Source organism: Macaca mulatta, chromosome 3 (genome assembly GCF_049350105.2).
Source record: "Macaca mulatta isolate MMU2019108-1 chromosome 3, T2T-MMU8v2.0, whole genome shotgun sequence".
NCBI lineage: Eukaryota > Metazoa > Chordata > Mammalia > Primates > Cercopithecidae > Macaca > Macaca mulatta.
In genome coordinates, this window is record NC_133408.1 from 77,696,240 (window position 1) to 77,715,431 (window position 19,192).

Genomic DNA, 19,192 nt, shown 5'->3' on the forward strand with positions numbered 1-19,192 from the left:
TTTCAATAGTTATGACCAATGAATCTCCTCCCCAGTCCAGCGTTTTCTAAAGCTGAGCCCACGTGCTAACATCAGACACCAGCCTGATCACGCTGAAGGAAAAGCCTGTCTACAAATAAAGGCGATATATGACACCGGCCATTTGTGTGCCTGTCACTGCAGGCATTATCTGAGCTCCCCTTTTATATTTTAGCAGTGCATGATCTCATACTAACTTTCCGTAAGCTCAAAATACTTTTTTGGTGTTGGCTGCTCAAATAGTTTGTCACTGTCTAAAGCTACGGTGTGCCCTGTGAGCAACCAAAGAGTGTTGTTCTCATCTGGCTGGAAGTGAGATGATGGTTCTTTCCCCAGATGACTCAGCTTCTGCATCCAGAAAGGACCTTTCCCTACGATGATGTTCCAGGTAATCCCCTCTCCTCCACACTCTCCACGTGGAGCACGTACCACAGTTTGTCAGCGTGCACATAACAACACAGCTGGCAGTATGTTGTCTCTTTCCTTCTCCTTCAGGGAGCACACGCATAGGGGTGCCTGCTTTCCACATGATTTTTTGGACCTTACCAGGTTACTGAATCCCAAAGGAGCTAATTCACAGAGAAGATTCCTTGGCCTGACTCTCCTCATGGCCCACCCACTGTGTCTTCCTCTACTTCGAAGAGGCCCATTCTAATGTGCTGGCAGATGAATCTGCAGATAAAGATAGGCTTTAATAGCCAGTACCTCTGCACCTTACCACCCGAGATTTTCCATCTAATGATAATTTTAGGAAGAATATTTTTCAGCTGTCCTACATCCACATTTTTGTCCATCAGAAGGCTTTGTTGTTTTGTTTGTTTCTGTGTTTCATTTTTGGAGCCGGGTTTATTTGATTTTATTTATCTGTTTGTTTTGCTGAAATTGCTAGAGAAGCTAGGGTTACTGATGAAATTTTCTGGAAAATCTAAAACACACACTTAGATTATATCAAAATGATCTCAACCAACTAATCAATCATTGAACATGGCAAGATATTCCCCAGATATGAGAGATATGAGGATGTTTCTTTTCTAATGTTGATGTTGAGGGACAGTAGCAAATAAAAGCAAAGATTCTAGAGCCAGACTGCCTAATGTGGATCCAGTCTCTCCCACTTACCAGCTGCGTGACTTTGGGCAAAGTTACTGTCTCTTTGTGCTTGTTTCCTCATGAGTAAAACTGGGATCATTGTAGGACTATGCATTAATTGATAATTAATTTAGTTAATATTTTAAAAGTACATAGAACAGTGCGTGGCACCTAGTAAGTGCTATATTGTCTGATAAATACATACAGTGACATCTTGCCAACAGTAATGACTTTTATTTATTAAATACCTACTCTCATGCAGCCACTTCATGCACTTTATTACATCGAATCCTCATAACCATTCTCCAAGGCATATCATTTTGAAGATGAAGAACCAGATTCGAGAGGTCAGATGGTTTGTCTGAGGTGACAGCAGGTGATAAGAGCTGGGACTGGAATTTGGGTCTTTTGAGCCTAAAAAATGATTGCATGTTTGTTATAGCATTGCCCCTGATAAGATTCAAACGTGACTTTTGCTGAGCACTTATTATATACCTACCAATTTCACATATGTTGCTTTAAGGACTGCAACAACCCCTCTGGGTTTGCCTGCTTCTATTTTCAGGCAAAGAACTGAGGCTCAGGGAATGAAGGCACCTATGTGAGTAGTAGACCCAGGATTTGAACGCAGGTCTTTTGAGCCTAAAGTTATGCACTTTCCACATATTCCCAAAACCACAAGGATTCACATTTGTTGAACGTGTACTCTGAGTAGCTTCCATATTGTTATCCTCCCACATTCCAGCTTTTCAATTAGAAAATCATCAAGCCTATGGAGAAATTGAAAGAACAATGAATATCCAAATAGAACAATGAATATCTAAATAATCTTCAACTAGTTTCAACAATTACTTTTATAACAAGAGTTTTCAAACATACAGAAAAGCTGCAAAGAAATATTAAATGAGACCAAGAAGGTCATGTTTCAATGATAAAGGATACAACATGCACTAAGATCTAACTGTGATAAATATGTACACACAATAACAGCATCAAAATCCATGAAGTAACTACCATAGGAGCAATCATGAGAACAAACAGAAACACATCAGGTATGAGACTTCATTTCTCTCACCTGTGAAAGATCAAATAAGAATGCAAAACATATGTAAGACCGAATGAGGAGAGATGCTTAAAAGAGAATTGGGAGCATGGTGGAGGGCAGGGGAAGTCCTAATCCAAAGTGGCTGAGTGGGACAGTAATGAGCGAGTAAGCTTGGAAAGATGAGTATTACAATCAAAGGGAGTGCTTAAGGACTGTACCTATTGCCTGAGAGTAGGCAATAAACTCCAAACTACTAACTGACAACATGAAAACACCAGCCCTTGGAGAAACTCCTCTCCTGCCTAAGTACAGAGCAAACAGATTCCCTTTCCCTCAACCAAGTGGCTTCTGCTTAGTCAGGGTCAGATGTCTTCAGAACTCAGGTAGATCAATGTGTAAAGGATAAGGGGGAAGTTGACCATCACTAAAGAACACAGCTCTGCCTAAAGACTGTGTGGGCATTTGTTAAGCAAAGTGTAAGTCAAACAGTACACACCTGGGGACGATATTCTTTTCCAAGGGCAACAGGTTTTGTCCCCTGATTTGTAATTCAGTATTTTTTTTTTTTTTTTTTTACTCCTCTGGCCAAGGTCTGAGACAGAGATTATTTGAGATGGTTTACTGCATTGGGTAGAGAAAGAGATGTTTAAGGGGTGTAAAGTGTAGAGGTGTCATTGTATAAGGGATGTGCCAATCCCTGAATTGGATAAAGGTCCATAAGCAGAAATTCCAGGCATCTCTAGCTCCCCATAAATCCAATAAAGAGTTTTATTTGCATGTTCTAAAGTATAACCTAAGGCCAATAGACACACCCAAATAAAATGTAAGTACAAAATATTATATTCTATTTCAATGAACGCTATGATTTCTAAGTGTGCTGGTACCCATTGCCTTCTCTAAGCCTCACACACTCAAGATGTGAATTATCTGCTTCATAATTCAGTCCAGATGTCAGCATCATGGCTGGGAGGACAGTATGATGGAGACTGAATCCTCCACCAAATATAATTCTCCACCTTTGGTGCTACTGGTGTGCTTGAGTGAATGGACTAGTGGGGAATTATGCCAGAGGAGGCTGCAAATCTTTGGAAGACACCTGGAATGCAGCCACCACAAAGACAACAGCAGAAGGTGTATAGACAGCTGAGCTCATGGCATTTTTCTTGGCTACCTATGGTCTATGTAGTGCATACAAGTGACTCAAAAGTTCCTGGGTACCCGAGTAACATAATATGCAAATGCTAAAAGTATCATTGTGCCGACAGAGGCCTGGGGTCATGATAAAAGTCACTACTAATAAGGACTCAAAATTGAGAAAAGGATTTCAGCTTCTGGCCAAGATAGAATAACAGGAACCAGATTTACCCTTCCATATGAAACAATTTAAAACCTAGACAAGATCCATGGAACAACAGCAGACTTCTTGCTGGAAGTATGCAAACCAGAAACATTGAAACAACATCTTTTAAAAAAAAAAATCTTCATAGAATTCCATGTCTAATAATTTTTTTTTTCAGAAATAAAGGCAAATAAAAACCTTGTCAGGCACTAAAAAGCTTCCAAACCATTCATCACCAGCAGAATCACAGTAAAGATGGAAATCTGTATTTATACAAAGGAATGAAGAGCATCAGGAATGATAGGTGGGCAAATATACAACAGCACAGAGGCCAAGAGGGAGAAAGAATGTCTGTGTGCTGTAAGGTTTGGATTGTCTGTGAAGCCGTGTAGTATCACATCATGTCACATGTCTCCATGCTGTGCAGACGCTGGACTTGGAGTTAAGGAAACATCTGAAATCATGGTTTCCTGCGGAATGTGGAGAGACTGTGGGAAAGTCAGGTAACTCATCTGAGCCTCAGCTTTTTTCTTTTTTAAAATTGTAAATTGACAATTTATAATTGTATATAATTATGGGATAAAGAGTGATGTTATAATGTATGAATACAACATGGAATAATTAATTGAAGCTAGTGGCCGGTGCGGTGGCTCACTCCTATAATCCCAGCACTTTGAGAGGCCAAACCAGGCAGATCACCTGAGGTCAGGAGTTTGAGACGAGCCTGGCCAACATGGTGAAACCCCGTCTCTACTAAAAATACAAGCAAAGTAGGCAGGTGTGGTGGTAGGCAACTGTAATCCCAGCTACTTGGGAGGCTGAGGCAGGAGAATCGCTTGAACCCAGGAGACAGAGATTGCAGTGAGCCAAGATCGTACCACTGCACTCCAGCCTGGGTGACAGAGCAAGACCCAGTCTCAAAAAAATAAAATAAAATAAAATAAAAATTAAAAAATTTGAAAAAAAGCTAGTTAACATATCTACCACCTCAAATACTAATACTAATACTCTCTTCTAAGAACATTGAAATTTGCTTTCAGTAATTTGGAAATGTATAAAACTCTATTATTAACTATATTCAACATGCTCTGCAATAGAACTCAAAAAAGAAGAAATAATGTTCTTCTTCTTTATCTGAGATTTTGAACCCATTGATCATCATCTTTCCCCATTCTCCCCACCCCCAGGCCCTGTAACCACCATTCTAGTCTCTGCTTCTTTAAGTTCAGTTGTTTTAGATTCCACATATAAGTGAGAACATGTGGTGTTTGTCTTTCTGTGGCTGACTTATTTCATTTAGCACAATGTTTTCCAATGTCATCCATGTTGTCACAAATGACAGAATTTCCCTCTTTTTTAAGGCTAAATAGAATTCCACTGTGTGTATATGTACCACATTTTATTTATTCATCTGTTAATGGACACTAAGATTGGTTCCATAACTTGGCTACTGCAAACAGTGCTGTAGCAAACATGGGGGTGCAGACATCTGTTCCACAAACTGACTTCAAATCTTTCAGGTAAATACTCAGAAGTGAGAATGCCAAATCATATGGCAATTCTATGTTGAGTTCTTTGAGGGACCTGCATACTGTTTCCCATAACAGCTGTACTAATTTACATTCCCCCCAACAGTGTATGTGGGGTCCCTTCCTCCACATCCTTGCCAACATTTATTATTATCTTTCACCTTTCTGACATTGTGACAGGTGTGAGATTATATCTTATTGTGGTTTTAATATGCATTTCCCTAATGATTGGCCATGTTGAGCATTTTTGCATTATCTGTTGGCCATTCATATGTCTTCTTTTGAGAAATGTCTATTTAGGTCCCTTGCCTATTTTTTTTTTTTAATTTTCTTAAGTTGCTTGAGTTCCATATATATATATTGGATGTTAACCCCTTATCAGACGTATGGCTTGCAAATATTTTCTCCCAATCAGTATGTTGTCTCCGTACACTGTTATTGGTTTCCTTTGCTGTGTAGAAGCTTTTTAGTGTGATCTAAACCCATTCGTTTATTTAAGATTTTGTTGCCCATACTTTGGGAGTTAACTCCAAACACTCATTTCAAAGACAAATGTTGTGCAGTTTTCCTCCTATGTCTTCTAGTAGTTTTAGTCTCTGGTCTTATGTTTAAGTCTTTAGGCCATTCTGAGTTGATCTTTGTATATGGGGTGAGATTCCGTGAAAACTGGAATTCCACATGCAGAAGAAGAATTTGAGACTATATCTCAAAAAAAAAAAAAAAAAAAGTATCTTTTGCTCCAATTTTTTAAAGCAACAGAAACCTCTACTGATGTTATAACTTTCAGATATAAAAATCATGAATAAAATGAGAATTCTTCTCCATGTGGAATTCCAGTTTTCATGGAATGAATGAATTCTTCCGCACGTGGAACTCCAGTTTTCACAACATCACCACTTATTAAAGAGGCTCTCCTTTTCCTATTGCACATTTTCACGGAAACTTTTTCAAAAGTCTATTGACTATATATGCACGAGTTCATTTCTGGACTTACTATTCTGCTCCACTGGTCAATGTATCTATTTTTAGCCAGTACCATGCTGTGTTAATTACTATAGCTTTGTAGTACAGCTTGAAATCAGGTAGTATGATACCTTCAGCTTTGTTCTTTTTGCTCATGATTGCCTTGGTATTTGGGGTTTTTTGTGGTTCCATATGAATTTCAGGATTTTTAAAAATTTCTATAAAAAATAATTTTTGACATGGCTACTCTGTATTAGTCTGTTCTCATGCTGCTAATAAAGACGTACCTGAGATTCACAGTTCCACATGGCTGGGGAGGCGTCATAATCATGGTGGAAGAGCAAGGGAGGTCTTACATGGCAGCAGGCAAGAGAGGGCTTGTGCAGGGGAACTCCCCTTTATAAAACCATCAGATCCTGTGAGATTTATTCACTATCACAAGAACAGCATGGGAAAGACCCACCCCTATGATTCAATTGCCTCCCGCTGGGTCCCTCGGTGCGGTATAGTAATTGCGGGAGCTACAATTCAAGATGCAATTTTGGTGGGGACACAGCCAAACCATATCATACTTAACGTATAGTCCATGAAGCATTTAAAACATTTCCATTGGCCGGGTGTGGTGGCTCACGCCTGTAATCCCAACACTTTGGGAGGCCGAGGTGGGCGGATCACCTGAGGTCGGGAGTTCGAGACCAGCCTGACCAACATGGAGAAACCCCATCTCTACTAAAAATACAAAAAAATTAGGTGGGCATGGTGGCACATGCCTGTAATCCCAGCTACTTGAGTAGCTGAGGCAGGAGAATTGCTTGAACCCGGGAGGGTTGCTTGAACCCGGGAGGCAGAGGTTGCAGTGAGCCAAGATCACGCCATTGCACTCCATCCTGGGCAACAAGAGCGAAACTCTGTCTCAAATAAATAAATAAATAAAATAAGACATCTCCATCTCAGGCCCTACCTCAAATCTACTGAATTCGAATTTTCATTTTAACAAGTTTCCCACATGACTCATAGGTACCGTCAATCAAGTAAAATGACCCAGAAAGTCTCAATCATTTTAGGAGGTTTATTTGTCAAAGTTAAGGATGTGCTGGAAGACATGTCTATGGCTTTCTCTAAAGATGACTTGGAGAGTTTCAATATTTAAATGGGAAAGGGTGGGATATTGAGAAATACACAATGTTCATGTGAGAGGGCAGTAAGGGAAAATAGTCATTCATGCCTTTGTCTGGCTCAGTGAATCTGCATTTTTACATAAGATAATGGAGACAATAGGGCAGAGGAAACAATCAGATATGCATTTGTCTCAGGTGGGCAGAGGGATGTCTTTGAGTTCTGTCCTATGTCCCTGCACCTGTGAAGATAAGCTATCAATTTACGTTGCCATGGTGAACTCTAACAGATACGCTTTAGGGTAAAGCTCCTGGGGCCCATTGGGAATTTCCTTGTGGCAAAATGTGAAGGAGGTATATAGCCTTTCCTCTTTGTAGTCATCTTATTCAGGAACCAATATGGGAGGCAGGTATGCATGACCCAGTTCCCAGCTTGACTTTTCCCTTTTGCTGAGTGAGTTTGAGGTCCCAAGACTTATTTTCCTTTCACAGTGTTATAAAGATTGAGAATGAATGCAATAGGATTCAGTTGACATAGTACATAAACAGGCACTTTTAAAAACTAAACACCATATTAATATGTTTTGTAATAACCAAGAAAATAGAAACTGGGCATTTCTCATTTATCATTATGATTGTATATGCAAGAATTTTTCACTTTATTTTTAGTTTGAGACAATAGGCAGTTTTAAAATGAGAATTATAAACCCTCAGGATTAATATTGCTGTTAATATTAATATTTCTTAATTGCTATTAAGAAAGTCTGGGGGCCAGGCGTGGTGGCTCACAACTGTAATCCCAGAACTTTGGGAGGCCGAGGCAGGTGGATCACATGAGGTCAGGAGTTCAAGACCAGCCTGGCCAACATGGTGAAACCCCGTCTCTACTAAAAATACAAAAAATGTAGGCAGGCATGGTGGCGGGTACCTGTCATCCCAGCTACTCTGGAGACTGAGGCCAGGAGAATGGCTTGAATTCGGGAAGTGGAGATTGCAGTGAGTCCATTGCACTCCAGCCTGGGCGACAGAGTGAAACTGTGACTCAAATAATAATAATAATCATCATCATCATCATCGTCTGTTTTGCTCCAATTTTTTTAAAGGAACAGAAACATCTACCAATGTTATGCCTTTCAGATATAAAAATCATGAATAAAATGAGGATTTAATCAACCCCATCCCTGTTTCCCCAAATTGGCTAATAAGAGTAACTGCACTCTTTGTTGGTTTTACTCTTAAGTGTGAGTTACTTTCGTTTGAAACTGCTGTGGATTAGGGAGGGTGGAGAACAAGTAGTGTTAACCATGGGGAAGAGAAGATTCCTTGGCTGTGGCCAGATCAGGGCCTTCCCACACCTGGAGGGAGCAGAGCAGAAGCTCCCTGCAGCTCCTGAGCTCAGAGACAGCAGTGGCTTCTCTGTGCAGGACGCTGAGTTCACTTCACGGGCTTTGTGAATACTACAAGGCTACAGTTGATATGTAAGGCTGCCTATTTCTTTTTGTAGCATAAGACAGGAGGGGAACCCTGTGCTCCAGGAGGCTGCTGCTTCCTTTCTCATTCTGGAGGATGAACAAGTGGCCTCTGGTCACCTAAGGGTGTAGCCTCAGGACCTGATGCCATCTAGGTGCCCGGCCAAGGCTGGGAGTTTCCTGGAATGTGGGCAGGGTCCAGGCCTTGGAGTCCCCATTACTGCATGTTACATGATGCATGGACAGGCAACCTGGGTCTGGTAAACTTGCTGGAAGGTGGCCCTTTGGGACTGGATTTTCATTTGGGTTATCTTCTCAGGACACTGGCTATGATTCCCTTGCCTCTGGAGGGGTGAAGGAGGTAGGGAAAATTCCACAGTTTAGGGTAGGGATCAAAAATCTACTTACAACTATTGCCCCAGGTAAATGGCCTGCTTGAGTTTCTGATTCAGCAGTCTGGGTCTGGGGCTCGCACTGAGAAATTGCTTTTCCAAGGAGTTTCCAAGTAATCTTGATCCTGCTGGTTGGAAAAATCTCACTTTGAAACCAACTGATCTAGGAAGTGATTAAGTTTATAAAGCCCTTTCATGCATTCTATTGTGACTGAGCACCCCTGGTTTTCTAAGAGATTGTTTAATTATATTTTTCTTCCTTTGTTGTTTCTGGTTCCCCACTTCCTAACCTTTCCGAAATGCAAATATATAGCCTTTTACCCCTGCTCCCCCACTTCCATCAACAGACTCTCTGCAAGGGGCAAGTTCATCTAACTATGGGCTTCAAGGTGGAACTCCTGAGGGTTAACAGTTGATTTACAAAACAAAATATCCCCACTGGGGAGCTCTCACCCTACAGGAGGTTGCCTTGAGGGATAACAGCCTGCCCACAAATGCGCCAGCAGTCACTGGTGGCACTGGGGCTGGCATGCGGAACCCTCTGCCCTTGTTCACTTCCTCCCCTGCCTTTTAAAAGTGGCCGCTTTCTGCTCCAAAAGTGAAGTGGCACATTGAAAGGCAGGATGCTTGTGCCTCTTCCCCTAAGCTAGTTTCAGAATAAATCCCTTTCTTCATACCAGACTCTGCATGCGGTAAACAACTAACCTGCTATTCTGTTACACCGTCTCATTGAATCCAGGTAACTGAAAAAGTATTAAGTTAAAATGGACTGGATTTCAGGAGTGCTGTGAATAATTCTGGGAATACTCTAAGATAGAGGGAAGGGTGAGAGTTTTGAATAGCTAATGTTTACTGAGCACTGTTTCGTTCCAGGCGCTGGGGGAACACTGGTTCAGAGAAGTTAGATGATTTGCTGGAGATTGACCAGCTGGAAATAAGAATGATTTGAACCGAGAAGTCTGGCTCCTAGGTCCATGACCACCTTCAAACCCTGGTGTTGCCTTTATTACAAATGACAATAAAATACTTGCTACTCCAAAAGTACTGGTGATAATTAAGCTTAAATACCAGATCCTGGCGCAGTCCAGCGGCCTGTAGTTTTAAAGAACAGTTTCTTTTAGTTTCAAAAAACAGAGGCTCACTCAAATTTACCTTGGGTAAAGGAAGAAACGTGTAGACTAAATCTCAGAAGTTGCAGGAAGCAAATGAACTTCATCAACCAATTCTCTCTCTCTCTCTCTCATTGTAGGCTCTTCCTTGTGGTACCTTAGGAAATGCCCATTTTCTTCTATTCTTTGGGTTTCCACTGCTTATTCACGTGATCTCATGACATTGTGTTGTCTGATATCCTCACTGCAAAGTAGGTCAGTTTCACCCTATTTCCCAAATAGATGCTCTGAGGCAAGAATTAGAGAGATTGGGGGATTGTTTAAATCTTGGCCATCTCACCGGTCATTCACTGGCCTCTGAACTGTACCTTGGCTCTGGTGACTACCAATGGCCTAATTAGCTACGGTGGTCTCATTGTATAAATCATAGCAGAGTGCAATACGTTTGCTCATTAAATGAATTATTTCAACTTTGAAATGAAAATGTTTTGAGATATCACATATACCCTATTACGGTGAAGGCATACCTATTTCTATTAAGCCATTTTCCGGGTGCAACCATGCCTTGTGCTATTTCCACAGAGCTCAGTGTGGGGAAGGCTGCCAGGGACTCTCCCGAGGTCCAGAACAAGGGACCAAGGTCATCGCTGTCATCCATAGCTGCTGCCACACAAACCCATTTCCTCAGGGACTGGGACAAATTGCACAGCACACCTGCTATTTGTCTAGGAGTGAAAATGTAGTTTATGTAAATATCAAACGCAGTCTTAATCAATGGAATCTGGACCAGGAAATCTACCTGGAGCACTGAGGAGGTAGCAATGCTGCGGGGAGATGCTCTCCTGGAAAGTCACAGATGTGTGTCAACTGTTGTCTCCTGTTCTCACAAGCAACTACAGAACCCAACAAAGTCACGGGCCTGAGGGAGTGGTCAGATTTTTCACACATCAGGACATCTGTGGCACTAAGGTAATCGTTTTGAACCAGTATCATGACAGCAGTTCAGTCTGAAGCATTTGAGCCCCTCCTTAAAGCCAGACAGGTGTCAGTGCTGGTGTAAAAGGAGAGTGGGATTGAATCTGGGCCCCCAGAGCCCTGTCAGATGGGGAAGATGGACATTAAACAGCCCAGCTATGTCTGGGATGACTTCTGGGTTTTGGTCTTTCTACGCCAGTTATTCTCAAAGGTCAGCATGCCAGAACTGGTTAGGACACAGATCCCTGGAGTGTCCCCCGAGGATCTGATTTTGCAGGTCTGGGTAGGGCCCAGGAATTCACATTTCTGCTAAGTTTGCAAGAGGCGGGGATGCTGCTGGGCTGAGGACAACACTTCGAGGAACAGCTCTACTCGGCGTAGCCTGGGGCAGGTTATTCTGCCTCCTGCTCAGGTGTGCAGGTGGTAGTTGTGGCACCACTGACTGCAAGAAGAAAGAAGGAGTCCAGGATGACTAGCTCCATGTGGGACATGCCATGCTTGAATTGTGTGCGGCGGGCCCAGGGGAAAATGGCTGGAAGGTGTTTGCAAATGTGAGTCTGGAGTTCAGGGAGTAGGCTGAATTGCAGTCACCCGTGCATCAGTGGAAAGGAAGGTGGCATGACTCAGGAAGAGTTACAGGGTTCGACAAGGAGGACTCATTCTCATGGTCTCCCCCTCCCTCCTCCACACACACCATGGCCATTTGTCTTCAGCACTCTGCATTCATGATATTCCCTGGAGCACTGACAGGACCCAGATTGTGGGGACCTGTCAGGCACCTGCTTCCTGAAAGTTCTCTTTGTAAGTCTTCCCTCAGTTTGTGGTCTGGTCTGGCCCTGCAGGTGTCCCTCCTGGAGGTTCCAGGCCAGCCCTGGCACCCTGCCTAGAATTCCTCAGCCTTGGTTCCTGGACAGGAAAAATGCTGGGATGGAACGAGGGGGCCTGGGGACAGGGAAGTGGCAGAACCTAGAGGAACAGGAAGGAAGAGGAGGGGGGACAGAGGATGCAGCTGGACAGAATGCAAGTCCTGTTTCTGCAGAGGGAAGAGGTCGGCTTCTGATGTGGCTGAAGAACTCTATCTGAGGCCTCGCCTAGCAAGATGCTTCAAGGATCTTTTGATCAAGGATGACCACTGGAGGCAGCACACACTAGACCACAGGTTTTGGTTTAGGTGGAGGGGAAGTAAATAATCCCATTACTCTTCAAGCCTAGGAAATTCTGAAAAGCAGCTAAAAAAGAGCAAAAACTGAGCTGTGGCCAGGATTGGAAGCCACCACTGCAAGAAGACATGCATGGAGCAGTGAGCTGGGGATGCTGTGGACTGAACTGTATCCCCCAAAATACGTTAAGTTGAAGCCCAAACCCCAATGTGACTGTATTTGAAGACAGGGTCCATAAGGTGGTAACTAAGGTGAAAGGAGGTCATAAGAGTTGGACCTAATCCAACCTGACTCGTGACCTTATAAGAGGAGATTGGGACACGGACACTCAGTGGGCAGACCCTGTGAGAACATAGAAGCACAGGCTCAGGAGAAACTAGCCTTGCCCACACCCTGATCTCGGACTTTGGCTTCCAGAAGCATGAGAAAATAAGCGTCTATTGTTTAAGCCCCATAGTCTGTGATATGTTCTTATGGGAGCCTGAGTTGGCTAGGACGCTGCATGGGAGAGACTCCGGGTGGGTCAGTGAAGACCACATTTGTAGGTGGTGCCGTGTGGGGATTACCGCTGGAGAGTAAGTCTTCAGGCTTTTGTCACTGCTGCGATATCCATGACAGGAAATCTTAGACCAGAAAGAGGGTGGTTTATGACCTGTGAATGTGGTCGGCCTCCCCTAAATTCAGGCTGTTAGGGGAGGCTGCCCATTGATGAGACTGCAGCCGATCCAGGGTGTAGCAGTTAAGCTTGCAGAGAAATGCCTGCAACAGAAAACCCCAATTTATATGTCAAAGACGTGGGGCACCCAGACATCTGCGGATTAGTTCTCACCAGCGTTCGCAGTACTGGACTGGACAAGCCTCAGCAGGCCTGCCGGGGCCGTGCTCCTTCCAGGGGAAGCTGCTGTGCCCACAGACCTGCTGCTCGGGCAGCTGTGCTTCCCTGTGGTTGCATGGCTTTTTCATGGTCTCATCCCTACGGCAAGGGTGCAAGGAAGGAGATGTGACCGGGGTGGCATGCGGATGCCAGGCCACCCAGCCCAAACTCCCTTCTTCAACGAATGGGCTCATCTCCCAGCTGCTGCCAGTGTGGGTGGGTGGCCAGTCGTGCCCAGCGGAGTCCCTCTGTAAGACATGCCTGCACTCAGGTGCCCTTGCTGGGGGGCAGCCGCATCCAATGGCTGACTGACAGGGGAGCAGTGGTCATGGGAACCCCACCTCTTTGTCCCAGTTTAGAAGATCCCAGCACAGAGCTGTCCACAGGGTCAGCGGAGACTTCTATGACAGTGTTGCCATTCAACACCATCTTCAACTCTTACTTTGTTCCTTCCCTCCCACAGGTGTTCCCGAGAACACCCTCCAGTGACCGTCCTGCGTACCAATCTCCACCTCTGAGTTGGCTCCCCTCAGCTCAGAGCAGCCCATCTATGGGCTGACCCTATGACCAGACTTATGACCAGAGGTTTGGGAGGCCAGTAGAGGCCCATTTCACTTCTGTTTTTACAGGCACTTGGTATAGAAAAATGAAAAAAAAAAAAAAAAAAAGCTAAATCAGGATTACAAAATTTGTGGTACATTTTAAATGTTTATATTAAATATGTTAAAACTTTTAACAAAAGTAGACAAATGTAATATGATCTTGCTATTCATGAGATAATTATAAGGCTTAATAAAAGATATGCATTCACAGTGACCACATACAGAAATAAGACCTGGTTTAAAGTAGTATGTTTAAAGTAGTATGTTTAGTATAAAGCAGTATGTATCTTCTTTCAAATTTTCCAGGTTTCGTTTGAAGTTTCATGTATGTGTGTTGTCAAGTGTTAAGGCAACAGCTCCCAAAGCACCCTAAGTCACATGTCTGCACCCACAGGCATCACTCTCCCAAACTGGCCAACATAACCCTAGCAAACATGACGCAGCAGGAGCACGGAGAGCCCCTAGCCACCAGGACTTGTCCTCTCCATCTCCCTGAGACAACGCCCTGCAAGTGCAAGACGAAATCCTACGGAGGAACACAACGGCTGTCCCAGCCCAGGACCCCTGGCCTACACACCCCCAGTAGGCAGCCCCAGCCCCAACCCCAGGGCACGAAGGATCCCAGGTAAAGCCTGCAGAAGCACTATGCTGCTAGGCCCAGTCTAAATCACTGGTCCAGAAAATTATGAACAAATTAGATGGTGGTGGTTTTCAGTCACCAAGTTTTGGGCATGGTTTGTAAAATCCAATTTGGAGATCAAGTTACAGTTGACCCTTCAACAACACTGAAGCTAGGAGCACCGACCCCTGTGCAGTCAAAAATTCACATATAACTTTTGACTCCCCACCAACTTAACTATGAATAGCTGTTGGCTGGAAGACTTACTGACCACATAAGCAGTTGATTCACACATATTTCATTACATATGTCATATACTGTATTCTAACACTAAAGTAAGCTAGAGAGAAAAAGAATAACATTAAAAAGGATGGGTGAGGTGGCTCATGCCTGTAATCCCAGCACTTTGGGAGGCCGGGCTGGATCACCTGAGGTCAGGAGTTCGAGACCAGCCTGGCCAACATGGTGAAACCCCGTCTCTGCTAAAAATACAAATATTAGCCAGACATGGTGTCGCATGCCTGTCATCCCAGCTACTCGGGAGGCTGAGACAGGAGAATTGCTTGAACCCAGGAGGCGGAGGTTGCAGTGAACCGAGATCGCGCCACTGCGCTCCAGCCTGGGCAACAGAGTGAGACTCCATCTCAAAAAATAAATTAAAAAAAATTTAAAAAATTAAAAGAGAAAAGAAAATGTTACTATAAAACTTATAAACAAGAGAAAATGTATTTACTCTTCAATAAGTGGAAGCGGATCATCGTAAAGGTCTTCAGCTTCATCTTCACCTTAAGGCTGAGGAAGAAGGGGGGTTGTTCTTAGTGCCTCAGCAGTGGCAGAGGAGGATGAAAACCCACGCCTAAGTGGACCTACCCAGTTCAAACCTGTGTGGCTAAAGGGTCGACTGTCAACTAAATTTGGTTCATTTCATGACACAGCCCTCCTGTCCCATTGTAGGCCCTACCTGTGTCCTGGCCTTGTGTGAAATCTGACTTAGACTAAGGAGACAGCCAGTTGAGGAATATGGACTATGGAATCTGACAGACTGAGCTTGCTGGCAGTGGAAATCAACACTGTGAGGAAATTGGCCAGTTGGTGCTGCAGGAGCCACAGCATCCTCATGAAAGCCAGTGATGAGAGGCAGACCACATGGGGCAGGTGCCAGCCAGCAGACCTGGACGCAGGGGGAGGGAAGGGAACAAGGAGTGGCAGCAACCACCAGCAACAGCGACCCCTCTGCACCCACCAACAACAGCGACCCCCCTAGAACAGCTGCTGCCTGTCCCCCCAGAAAAATTCCTCTTAATGAGCCCTTTCTGTTCAGGTAGCTGGAATAAGTCCTTTCTTCCTCAACTCTAATAAAAGAAGAAAAGGAAACAGCAATGTTCTAGTGAGATATGTAAAGGATTTGAAAAAAAAAAAGTGGCTTGTCCAAGGGTGTTTCTTGCGGTGCTATTCATAGCAGCCAAAAACTGGAAAGGGGCCAAGTGCCCCACAGACATGCACTTGGAGGGTGTCGATTCATAGAAAGGGGTGCCTGGAGGCAGCTGAAATCAAAACAGAATGCGAAACTCATTTCTGGCTGTTGAGATGGAAACATGTACATCATATCTATTGGGAAGTGGCAAAAGGTCATCCAAACAGTTGACATTTCATGTATTTATTATTATTATTATACTTTAAGTTCCAGGGTACATGTGCACAACATGCAGATTTGTTACATATGTATACATGTGCCATGTTGGTGTGCTGTACCCATTAACTCGTCATTTACATTAGGTATATCTCCTAATGCTATCCCTCCCTCTTCCCCCCTCCCCACAATAGGCCCCGGTGTGTGATGTTCTCCTTCCTGTGTCCAAGTGATCTCATTGTTCAGTTCCCACCTATGAGTGAGAACATGCGGTGTTTGGTTTTCTGTTCTTGCGACAGTCTGCTGAGAATGATGGTTTCCAGCTGCATCCATGTCCCTACAAAGGACATGAACTCATCCTTTTTTATGGCTGCATAGTATTCCATGGTGTATATGTGCCACATTTTCTTAATCCAGTCTGTCTGTCACTGATGGACATTTGGGTTGATTCCAAGTCTCTGCTATTGTGAATAGTGCTGCAATAAACATACGTGTGCACGTGTCTTTATAGCAGCATGATTTATAATCCTTCGGGTATATACCCAGTAATGGGATGGCTGGGTCAAATGGTATTTCTAGTTCTAGATCCTTGAGGAATTGCCACACTGTTTCCCACAATGGTTGAACTAGTTTACAGTCCCACCAACAGTGTAAAAGTGTTCCTATTTCTCCACATTCTCTTCAGCACCTGTTGTTTCCTGACTTTTTAATGACTGCCATTCTAACTGGCGTGAGATGGTATCTCATTGTGGTTTTGATTTGCATTTCTCTGATGGCGAGTGATGATGAGCATTTTTTCATGTGTCTGTTGGCTGTATGAATGTCTTCTTTTGAGAACTGTCTGTTCATATCCTCTGCCCACTTTTTGATGGGGTTGTTTTTTCTTGTAAATTTGTTTGAATTCTTTGTAGGTTCTGGATATTAGCCCTTTGTCATATGAGTAGATTGCAAAAATTTTCTCCCATTCTTTAGGTTGCCTGTTCACTATGATGGTAGTTTCTTTTGCTGTGCAGAAGCTCTTTAATTAGATCCCATTTGTGTATTTTGGCTTTTGTTGCTGTTGCTTTTGGTGTTTTATACATGAAGTCCTTGCCCATGCCTATGTCTTGAATGGTATTACCTAGGTTTTCTTCTAGGGTTTTTATGGTTTTAGGTCTAACATTTAAGTCTCTAATCCATCTTGAATTAATTTTCGTATAAGGAGTAAGGAAAGGATCCAGTTTCAGCTTTCTACTTAATGGCTAGCCAATTTTCCTAGCACCATTTATTAAATAGGGAATCCTTTCCCCATTTCTTGTTTTTGTCAGGTTTGTCAAAGATCAGATGACTGTAGATGTGTGGTATTATTTCTGAGAGCTCTGTTCTATTCCATTGGTCTGCATGTCTGTTTTGGTACCAGTACCATGCTGTTTTGGATACTGTAGCCTTGTAGTATAGTTTGAAGTCAGGTAGTGTGATGCCTCCAGTTTTGTTCTTTCGGTTTAGGATTGTATTTTTAACTCTTCCTGTAAAGTTGTGAATATAAGGGAAATTTAAATTAAATGATAGCTCTTCTTTCACAGATGGCTATAAAATGAGATGCTCAGTGCCAGGCAGCCTTGCTTCCTCTTTCTCTTTCTTTGGTGTATATCCACCAAAGTCGAGTTCCTCCATTTGGCTCTAGCTGGGTGATGCCATGAGGGCTGAATGGTGGCCCAGAGGGTATGTGTGGTGAGTCCCTGTCAGGTGAGATTAGGGTGCCCAGCTCACAACTCACCTTGCAGGCAGCCCTGCCCAGCCCTTCAAAGGTCCTGTCAACATATCAGGGTGGGAACAGGCACAGGACGTCTTGTCCCATGCGCAGAGTAACTACCTAGGTGGTTCATTCCTTGGACACTGCCATCCGACTGACCGGGCTGTCATTCTGAGTCTCTTCTTTCCCAAAGAAGAAAGTAACTAGCCGGGCGCGGTGGCTCATGCCTGTAATCCCAGCACTTTGGGAGGCCGAGGCGGGCGGATCACAAGGTCAGGAGATCGAGACCACGGTGAAACCCCGTCTCTACTAAAAATACAAAAAAAATTAGCCGGGCGCGGTTGTGGGCGCCTGTAGTCCCAGCTACTCGGGAGGCTGAGGCAGGAGAATGGCGTGAACCCGGGAGGCGGAGCTTGCAGTGAGCCGAGATCGCGCCACTGCACTCCAGCCTGGGCGACAGAGCGAGACTCCGTCTCAAAAAAAAAAAGAAAGTAACTGAAGGCCATCCCCGATCAGGCCATTCTCCTGGCAGGATGAGCCTGAAGAACCATAGGCCTGGGAGTCAGGAGGATCCCAAGCATATATTTATGGCTCACCTGGAGGGATGGTCCCCAGAGTTCATTGCTGGTGGCACCACAGATCATTCCATTACATACATACAAATTTAATCCTAAGAAGCCACCCTACGGAGTATGTGCTGTTATTTCCCCATCTTACAGATGAGGAAAGGAGGCAGAATGGGGGTCTCACCAGTGGTCGAGCAGGAACTGAACCTACTCCAGATACTACTAAGTTCCTCCAGGTGAGGGAGGAAGTATAACCCCCACTGACTGAGTCTTACCATGAGCCGCTATCTTGCTAGGCACTTCAGACCCATGGTCTAGTTGATTTTGCCCACAGTAGATGGTCCCTGCAAGATACCCGAGAATACTGAAGCTTGGAGTCATTGGGTAGCCAGTCTATGACCCATGGCAAGTAAGGGGTGTGGCTGTATTGACTCCTAAATCTGTCCTCTCTACTGTGATAGGATTTCTCAGTAGCCCTTCTGGAAGAATGACTGTGCTTCATGACATATTCCCAAAAGACCCTAACTTGAGCATTCAGTGATAGCTCTGACTCTGGGGTTGCGGGGGAGTCCCTGAGTAGTGTCTCTTTTGGGGGCTGTGGGGTCATTTTGGCATCAAGTGTTGGAGAGTTCTTCTTAAGACCTTAAACAATTCATTAAGATGCTAGGAATGAATTAGGATAACCCTGTTCCCTAAAATGCTTTGGAAAGCAAAGTGTTACTGTGTAGATGTAGAGGTTTTTTTCTAAAACAACACAAATAGAGCAGAGCTGAATGGTAAGTGCACCTTCCAAAACACCCATGCTGTTTCAGGCCAGAGTCTCTGGTGGGAACTATAGGGTAGGGTGAATGGTCCACAGTCTCAGTGGAGGATTTGCACCCTTTTCCAGCCCCCACTCAGAGTTTGTGGCTTCCTGATGTGCCTTCCCTGGCCGGGGACACTTCCCCTAGGTTAAATAACCAAGCA

At 44.0% G+C, this 19,192-nt stretch overlaps 2 long non-coding RNA genes across 4 annotated transcripts in view; one reads left to right on the forward strand and one right to left on the reverse strand.

The window, feature by feature from the left end:
* Positions 1–294: 294 nt before the first annotated feature.
* Positions 295–9,966, forward strand: LOC144339845 (uncharacterized). The gene is made up of 3 exons (XR_013415353.1): positions 295–406; positions 3,919–3,994; positions 9,833–9,966. It is a non-coding gene; the product is annotated as an uncharacterized LOC144339845 (long non-coding RNA).
* Positions 1,325–19,192, reverse strand: part of LOC114676917 (uncharacterized) — a 28,220-nt gene continuing 10,352 nt past the window's right edge. For 2 of the 3 annotated variants that reach the window (XR_013415351.1, XR_013415350.1), the window contains one exon: positions 15,940–17,433. This is a non-coding gene — a long non-coding RNA (uncharacterized LOC114676917). Of the gene's footprint in view, positions 1,522–1,606; positions 1,878–15,939; positions 17,434–19,192 lie in introns of those variants that run through there. The other variant, XR_003728125.2, reaches the window with a different exon arrangement.